The sequence below is a fragment of the Helianthus annuus genome, chromosome 1, assembly GCF_002127325.2.
Source record: "Helianthus annuus cultivar XRQ/B chromosome 1, HanXRQr2.0-SUNRISE, whole genome shotgun sequence".
In the NCBI taxonomy this organism is placed as follows: Eukaryota; Viridiplantae; Streptophyta; class Magnoliopsida; order Asterales; family Asteraceae; genus Helianthus; species Helianthus annuus.
In genome coordinates, this window is record NC_035433.2 from 96,740,173 (window position 1) to 96,750,587 (window position 10,415).

Consider the following 10,415-nt stretch of genomic DNA (forward strand, 5'->3'; position numbering starts at 1 on the left):
ACAACCACAAAACATAATAAAAAAAACGAATCGAGCCCCTAATAGGTTGGCCGTTTCATTTTAGCCAGAAACGAAACGAACTAGTCAAAAAGGGTTTCAAAAGCTAATTTTGAAAGCTCCCACTTGACCCGCGATCTCTATCTTCATGGTACCTGTTCGCCATTTATCTTGATCTTGATCTTGTACTCGAAGGATTACAATAATAAATTTGAAAATACAATAAAACCAAATCTATTCTAATCTTATCTATTACATCGGATACAATATACGTAACAAAATACAAATCAAAAATACTATTACATCGGATCCAATATCCGAAAAAAATACAAATCAAAATAAAATCATAACCAACACAACCATGACAAAGGTCATAACCTAGGGCTCCATATACATCACAATCCATAGACAACCAAAAGGTTTTGATCTTTTGTCAAAACAACTAATTTTTTTGACAAATAAAACATAGATCAAAATTGTAACTTTACCATCTATACGCTTGTAACCATGGCTCTGATACCACTGTTGGGAATCATGGTATCAAAATATTAGTGGAAGTGGTTTATATAATTTACCAAAAGCCGATTATATAAACTTGATTTATTAATCCGATTAATAAATATTCCTAATCAGGATCAAGGTTATACGCGTATAAACAAATAAACTGAATAAACAACCATAGAGGGTTTTAGTAATCAACCTTTGACGACTACACCGGAATTGTAACACGCTGGTTACAACGAATCCTCGCTAGTAGGAAGTTCACAACCGAGCACAAGATACCCGAGAGTAGAAGCCAAGAAGGAGGCGGCGATGATGCTTGGTCGATGGCAAGAGGATGGCGGCCAAGCTTAGGAGGGTGGCTAGGGTTTTATGTTTTTATAAAAGTGTCTCTAGGGTTTCCACCTTGAACATCCTTTTATAAAACCCAATCTTACATTAAGGCCCTTTAAGATTATACAATTATAATCCTCTTAATAATAATCTAATTAATATTAAGTCCCCCGGGTTTAAACTATTATTATTTCACAAATAATAATCTACCTACTCGTGAACATATACGATTCGTGTACCAACGTGTAACTCTTCGGATCGTACCGAGTTAGTTACGTTGACTTTAATTAATGTCGGACATACATATATCCAACACATCCTGAGTGGCATAATATGGATTTTGGCTTAAATGGTTGATGTCAAGAAGTTAAATTATTTATGTGATTTCTAGTTCTTTAATGAGGGAATTGCTAATTCCTAGTTTCAAAAGCTTTCTTTTAGAGACAATTCCATTCTATATATTCTCTTAGAACAAGGTTGTAGATAATTTTCAATTTCCTGGTATTTCTATTCTAGAAAAAAAGAACTCTAACATGGTTATTGATGTCATTTGTTTTCTGTAGATGATAAGCTTTCCATTCAACGGAACCTATAGTTTAGGAATATGTTTTGTGTTTTATTGTTTTTATTTGTTCTTTTAGCCCCTTAATAAGTAAGTTATTCAGTCACAAACTAGGGTAATGTTTTTTTTATCATTCTTAACAAAACTATCTCTAAGCAAATGTGAAAACCTAACTTTTTATGCAGAATCTATACTTCATAGTGCAAATTGTGGCTCTTTTAGTAAAGTTCAACATATAGGGTAACATTTAAAAGAAATTTATGTTTGCTTTTACAGTCTTCAACTTATATCAGTCTTGCTCAGTGATTGATGCTTTAAACTCTAGAGATTATGCTTACTATTGTTTAAAGAAGAAAAGATGACGACGTTGTTGATTATATCTTTAAACATGAGTCAAAACATATAACTTAATCATGTTTATTCAATCATAATCTAATTATAGATACCAAGTTAGAGATACTTACTTGTAGGGATGATTATCTTTGAGGACAAATATGAAGCCATGATTCCTGTTATGGTACCTTGTGTTGATGGATCACACTAGAGAGAATTTTTAGTGTTGTTGTTCGTCATGGGTTTTTGATCACTTATCATCAATATATAAAGATCAATGAATAAAGGTAATGAATTGTGATCCGTTATAAAAACTCTATGTATTCTCTATTAATGGTACCTAAAGGGAAATCATAATTGCCCCTTGAACTAATCAATTTTGACAATTACTACCATCAAGTAATTGTCGGGGGCTAGTTATGTCATATTGGTAACGTTACTCAAATGATCCGTAAGGCCACATCAACGTGTTACTTCTAACATTATCCCACTTAGCTGAGTGATGTGATAAGCATAAATAAGTTTGGCCAAGTTGAGACATTAATTACTGTTTTGAAATGAAACTATAACAGAAAAATACAGTCATTGAGTTATTTTCAACTCAAGACCCCCCATTAATCATGTTATAACCCCAAATCAAAACATACGTAAATTTATGACCAAAATGACTGAGGTAAGCCCGTTGAAATTAATTTGGATAATTCTTGTCTATACGTCATTAGGTGCACATACGTATTTATAGACAAACAATTTGTATAATTGAGGAAAAATAATAACTAATCATTCATATGTACAATATGCTATTATGTAAGGCTTTTAGTAAAACCCGTCTTTATTATGAGCTCTTAAAAAGACTTTGGGTGTAGACCTTAGTTATCGGATCCGCAAACATATCATGAATGTAAATGTATTCGATACAAATATTTAGTTTCCTCTTCTTGTTCATAAATGTACAATAATTTTGTATCGAAGTTTGATGCAACACCTCTCGAACTGTTACTGTTCGAGAAAATAAGGTAGCTGACTTTTCACAGTAAGTCTTCAATATAGTATTTATATGGAGTTAATAAGTTTATGAGTCCACTGATAAAATTTCAACAACATTTAGTGACAATTGCGTTGTAATTTAGGTTGTTGTTAACAGTTTCATATGACTCCTCAATGAGATAGATTTGTCCGTAGACATAAGGATTACCCAAAATTGACTTTTATTTTCTTTTGAATATTACAAAATCAATGTAAGAATAATCAACCTCTTCTTATAGTCTTTCTCCTTTCTTAAAGATATTGTAAGATGCTTCACAATAATCTAGAGTGCTCTAATGTTCATCAATGTGAGCAATATCTAAACGAGTATAGACTTGAACCTTTGTAAGGCTTCTAATTAACGAAGCATAAGGAAGTAATCTCATTTATCATTTTATCCTCTAAAGGAGAGCTATATTATTTGTTACACATATAAGAGCCTGCTTTAGAGTAAAGCTTATGGGACGGAACTAATGTCCTGTTGGGTCTATCTCGGTATATTTTGATATCTCTCACGTAAGTGGTATCTTCGAGGTTCATTATATCAAAATATGTGTGAGAAATTATTTGACTTGTGTAACATATACTTATCCAAAAAGTGCTATCTATATAAGGATAAGTTTACATTAGTTGCTCTCACTCATCTTGAGGTAGGTACATAAATCCACTTAATTGTTGATGAAAAGAATGCATTAAGATTTCATGACATTTTGATGTTTGCCTTAAACCCATACATAGAATTAATTGACTTACAACGTAAGTCTTCTTGACCTTCAGTTTAGAACTTTTAAGTTGTTTTATGAACATGTAAGTCTTTGTTTAAGGAAAGTTGTTTTAATGTTCATATAATGTAGCTTTAAATGATTATAAGCCACTAGAACAACAATGATCCTCAAAGAAACACTTTGTAAGAAAGGTAAGATGATTCTTTGATAAATAATTCTCTTCTGATCATAACCTTTAACAATCAATCATATTTTTAGCGCCTTAACGTTTGCATTCAGATTTTGTTTAATGATGAACACCCTTAGGTAATTCAACCAAATCCCAAACGTTAAAATCAAATTTGCTAATAACAATTCTTATTCCATTTAGAAAATTGATTGATGCTAATGGCTTAATTAGAGGAAGTAGGACCAATAAACTTTCCAATATCCATTTCAACTTTAGTCAAGGAGGATACATAATCATCAAAGTTAAACCTAGATGACCTCCGTAGTTGATTATTGGATTGTATTATGAGTTTCAGTTTTATGGATTAACTCTTGATTAAGTTGATATCACTTTCAAGATTCTAAATTTGTAAGAGTTGGTAGAGTATGGTGTACAAGAGGTGTAATCGGAGTAAAATTTAATAAGTCTCTTCCCCCCGCCTCTTGTACTTCTTGCAAGTCGTGATAAGGACTTTTACTACTCCCGCTAATTTTAGAATTCATTAGAAATTTAGCATGCTTATGGTCAATATTAGAAGGCCAATAGATTCTAATAGAGAAACAAATTAATGATGTAACTCATTGTAGTTTCTCTGTTTGAGGATTATAATTTTGGTAAGAAATCTGAGTGTGCCCACGTTTAAGCAACAATGAAACTTTTGTTTGAGTAGCAGTAAATTCTTAAAGAGAAAATTTGTGAAATAGCAATGTCTTGTACAAGGCAATTACTTTTTGATCACTTATACCATATTGTACTTGGTAATTAGATAATGTCCATATGATTATTTTACCTCAATTTGTACCTCTTGTACAAGACATTGCTTCTTCACAAATTTTCTCTTTAAGAATCTAATGCTACTCTAACAAAAGTTTCATTGTTGCTTAAACGTGGGCACACTCAGATTTCTTACCAAAATTATAATCCTCAAAAACAGAGAAACTACAATGAGTTACATCATTAACTTGTTTCTCTATTAGAATCTATTGGCCATCTAATATTGACCATAAGCATGCTAAATTTCTAATGAATTCTCATGTTGATTATATCTTTTAACATGAGTCAAAACATAGAATTTAATCATGTTTATTCAATCATAATCTAATTATAGATACCAAGTTAGAGATACTTACTTGTAGGAATGATTATCTTTGAGGACAAAGATGAAGCCATGATTCCCGTTATGGTACCTTGTGTTTATGGATCACACTAGAGAGAATTTTATTATTGGTGTTCTTCATAGGTTTTTGATCACTTATCATCAATATATAAAGATCAACGAATAATGGTAATGAATTGTGATCCGTTATCAAAACTCTATGTATTCTCTATTAATGGTACTTAAAGGGAAATCATAATCGCCCCTTGAACTAATCAATTTTGACAATTACTACCATCAAGTAATTATCGGGACTAGTTATATCATATTGGTAACGTTACTCAAATGATCCGTAAGGCCACATCAACGAGTTATTTCTAACAGATGTTTGAAGAAAAGTTTTATGTGTTGGAGTTGATATAAGGCATGCCGACTAGTAGTAAATAATACTTTAACCAAGAAGACTACTGGTCCGAGAGATGGTTATGGTGTGAAACTTCCTAACAAATTATCTACTGCGTTTTTCTTTTTAATTGTCTTTGATTATTAGTTTAGGCAGATGTAGCTTCATTATACATTTACCATGTATAGTTGTTCCCTGAAACATGATTTTAATTTGGTTGAATGTGGATTCTATATGATTTGGCACAATGTGTCTCGTGAACAAAAAGGTGATGTAAATGCTAATTCACGGATGCTCCTATAAAAGAACAAAGTTATCAACATAATAAGAGTCATTATTTGCATATTGACTTGATTTTGTTTTCATAAATTTAGTTTGATTATCAATCAATTTAGTTTGATCATTTCATGGATGGACTAAGGATCTAAATGTTTCTGCTTGGAATCAAAACTTAGTTTGATTATTCTAATAATAAAATATTGTAATATATGTATTATGAAATTAATTCTCAAAGTGTTCAGTTGTTATTTAATAAAAGCTTTAATGTGATGATCTCTCTTTTCTTGTCTAAACAGGCTTTGGACGTGGAATCAATATCTGATTTGGTTTTTTTTTTTTCAACAGCCAAAGAGGATATATATAAACAAAACACCAAGTCTCTAGCAAGAAGCTAGAGGCAAAGAACACCAAAACTTACAGACTAAACAAAGTATCACCAAATTCTAACCAAACTTCTAGTGTTACATGCTTTATACTTGCTCTATTATTGACCCATAATAGAGACGTCTCCTTGATATCTTCTATAAGCTTTGAGTTCGAAATACTCATGCCCCTTCATTTCTGCAGTTCCAAATCTTCCATAATCCGGCCAACACTACACACAATATAGCTTTCTTTCTTTTCCTTGAAGCTTTCAAATCATGCACATGTTGAAGTAACTCCTTAACCGTGGAACAATTCGCCAAAGTTGGAGCCTTCACCCACGTACCAATCATCCACCATAAAGCTCTCGACAATAAACATGTAACCAAAACGTGGGCAGCTAATTCGTCCATGTACCCGCATCTCGGACACAATGAATTAGGTATCAAAACGCCTCGCTTCCTTAGAGAATCCACTGTTGGAATCTTCTGATCCACCACTTTCCACACAAAAAGGTTCGCTTTTGGAATCTCCCAATTACACCATTAAAACCTACATCATCATTGCCCATATTGCTCGAAAGTATCAAATCTTCCCTCACCTTTTTTACTGTGAAGTTTGTATCATTTTTGATGAAACACTGACCTTCACGGTAGTATCCAACGAGGACTTCAACACTTGGCGATCCGAACAGCTTAACTGCAAAAGAACATCGTTAGGACTCGTTACAGGAATGGGGTTATTCCTGTAACCACCCTCCGGCGTGAGAATATGTCTCGGTTGTGGGAGTAAAGAAATATGTGTATGGAAGAAAGTTGTGCGAGAGTAAGATGCTCCATACCTTAGATGTTTACCTCTATTTATAGTTTACCATTAGGGTTTCCCTTAACTTAGGATGGGCTCCGATAAGTTAGGGATTTGCATAATCTTCCCAAAAAGTTGGAGATTTGGTTGCGTGACCTATCCATGCAAGATGGAATATTCTAGAACGAATGTCTATGATTATTTATTTATAATAAAATAATAGGTAATGACCGGGTCGGGTTAGCCGATTCGGGTCATACCTCGTCATGTCGCCCCAGTCCGAAGTTATGAAATGAAATTCATGGGATCGGACTAAAAGAAGGAAAAGTCATAATACCCTGTTAAGGGCAAAGTTTATCGATTGAAGTGCCATTATGTGTTGTGAGAAAAAGGCGGCGATGGGATAGGATGTGACAGTTAAGTCATCACTGGGATGACAACTGTATTTACCCTGTTCTGACGCGTATTTCCGTCCGTTCGCCTTTTCGAATTTGAAAAGTTACCTATTTGTATAAATAGTACCCCAGTTAGTAAGATCCGAATTCCATTTCCATTTCCTCACAACTCTTTCTTTCACCTCCCTATTTCAAACAAATGGCCTCTAAGACCGGTGAGTCTTCTTCCTCTGCCTCAGCCAGTTCTGATGTCCTGTTCTGCAAATGGGGAGTTGTGTCTTACAACAACCTTGTGCAAGATTATGGGATCAGGGCTGAATGGAATCCTGTGTTACCATCAAGGACGGATACAACATTTCCGTTTAAAGAGGGTAAAATCACGTTGTTTAGTGATTTCTTCAAATTTTGCAATTTCCGACTGCCTATTGCCAAGTTTTGCAAATTGGTTCTTGATCATTACCATATCCACATTTCCCAACTGCATCCACTACGATTAGTAAAGCTTCGTCAGATCGAATTTGCTTATGCAGCCCTAGGGCACATTTCGGAGCTTATTGTGTTTAGGGCTTTCTTTGTTCTTGTGTGGAAATCCCCCTTTTTACCTTTGACCGGAGAGATACCGATGTGTCTTGTCTGAGGGATATTCCTGCCAGTTCCAAGGACAAAGATTGGAAGAAAAAAATTTCTATATCGATGCCTGTGTGATTCCTGGCGAGATGCACTTGAGAGATATGGGACCAAAAGACAAGGTTAAGGATGATGGTCCTTCTGAAGATGCTTATGTGTCAAACGCCCTATATACGAGGTTGTGTGGCCGCCCCTTCGAGTGCACAGTAATCCCAGAAGGGGCGCTGGTAATGGCGGGGATGAGCCTGTTGTGGCGCGACATCAAGCAGTATCCTTCCTTCCGAAGAGATGATGAAGGTATGCATATTTCTTACTAGTTTTGTACGCTACCATTTTGAAAATAATATGTATGCACTTTTCAGGGGAATGGAGCTTGTTTGACTTTGTTGACCCTCCGCGGCATCTTGCGTTGAGGGCTGCGGACCGCGTGCTCGACGAACAAGAGCCAGATGTGTTGAGAGTTCACCTTGAGCAGTTTTTGTTACCCGCTTTGCCGGCGGATCCCGCCGCCTATGTATCCCCCTTTCCCCCAGCGGGGGTGGTAGCGTTGTCGCCCTAGAGAAGAGACCAACCCGGATTAAGGTTACCGTGAGGAAATACATGGCAGCTGGTTTGGCCACGTCTTCCGCTGGTGGGGCGGCGTTCACCAAGGGTGATACCTCTACCACTGCTGAGATGACAAGCCCTACCCATGTGTCGAAAAAACGAAAAACGTTTGTTACTCCGACTGTAACCGCGTTCGAGGCTGTGCAAGCCGCCTATGCCCTGCCGCTTGGTATGCACTCTTTATCTTCGAATGTTATAATTAATTATGAGCTTCGTGTTACTGAAGCTTGTCTTCGATGTAGGTACTACTGGCGGGGCTCAAGCTGAAAATGTGATACCTACCCCCGTGTCATCTGCGGGGGTAGTGCTTCCCCTTGCTGGCAGCAGCAGCCTTCCAAAGCTTATACCTCAGGCCAGTGTTACTGCTTCCGTTAGTTGTGCCATGCCGCCGCCTACACTTACCGCTGCTGTGACTGTAACAGCTAGTCCAGTTTCCACGCCACTGACCTTCAGTGTCGCTCCTTCCTCTTTGTTTGATTCTCCGTTGAGTATATTTTCCATTACCGAGAAAGAAATGCCTGCCGTATCCCTTGCTCACGAGGGGACTAGTGCTGGAGATCATGCTGCTGGCGATACAGGGGGGTCCAGCAGTGGCATTGCTGATGATGGGGCCCGCCTGGGTGATGATCAGTACTTTCCTACCATTAACTGGGATCCCAACACTCGGGATAAACGCTACCAGCCCCGGTGGAAAATTGTAGAGTCTTCTAGGTTGATCTTTCCCCAAGTGGTTCAGCATTGGGTTGAGCGAGCTTACCCCCGGGCCGAAACGGCGTATGTTGAAGGTCTGAACAACGAGAATGTCACGGCCCTAGCCCCGATTTGACCCGGTCAAGAGCCGCAGGACAGGAACCCCGTGGTATTTAATTTAGGTGACAGCGGAAGTCTTTAATACAGTATCTTTTAATGCCCGTTTACTTTATTACATAAGTTTGAAATAAAACCCTGTAATTTACAATAAAGGGATTTCACTGGGAAATCTTTATTTTACAAAACATGTTTCTTTATTTATTTATATTGAGCCACTTCCTTAAGCTTGTAGTGCTTCACGGCACTTTTCCTGGATCACAACAGATCACTTGAAACATGTTTGAAAAAGGTTTTGTCAGCGGGAAATACTGAGTGATCATTCATTTTGTCTTAAAACGACACATTTGTTATAATTTACAGTATTAAGAGCGATTACAATGTTTCGGTTTATCAACCAACTACCCACAATATTTGTCACTCGACCAGCCATCGGTAGCCTCATTGCCCGATGTGTGTTGTGAAGTATTCGGACTATAACTCAGTGCATAAATCGACTTTTTACGTCGTTTTAACTCCAGAATTCAAGTCCCAAACACCCCCATTTATACATAAAATTTGACCCCCTCGCGTGACGCGAGGGGTACCCCTATGGGCGTCGCGTGGCGCGAGGGGTCACTACCTACATAGAGTAGCCCCGTGTGTTTGTAGGCTTGCTGAGTCGACGGAATTGTAAAATTCGATTTTGACAGCTTTTTATTTGGGTAATCGTAACTAGGGTTTACCCCCCCCCTGAGTTTTAGGGTCCCTGATCCTGATTCTGATTGTTCTGAAAATTTTAGGGTTTATGCAGAATTACTTGGGTTTCTCAATTAGGGTTTCCTATTGGACAATTAATATAATAAGTAATTATTTTTAGTGAGAGTTGTTACAGAGAATTTGATGAACTCCGCGATTGTGGATTCTGTTAGTCAGCCTCGGAGGTTTACAGAGATCCGGCGCAGGTGGATGCATGATAACAATGAGCTCCACCAAGCGCGGGCCATTATTGAAGAACTTAAAGATGAGAAGTACCGCCTGGAGAGTCAGCTCCAAGCCGCTGGGTTAAGGGAGAGCCGGTTTTTGTCGGAGAAAAACAAAGCTGAAGACAACTTGAAAAGAGTGACTGCCCACCTTACTGAGGAGCGGCTCATATGGGCTCGTGATATAGAGAGAAGGACCGGGTCCTTGCTCACGGTAAAAGCGTGCAAGAGGAGCTAGAGCGTAAACCTTTACTGAAGCTCAAGAAGGTGAGATCTGAAATGTCTGCTCAAGTGGAAAAATTCCTATTTGACACTGACTTTGTGTCTCAGGTGCAGGAGCGCTACAAAGCTTTGACTGTTGAGGTGGGTGCTTCAAATGCTAAAGCCC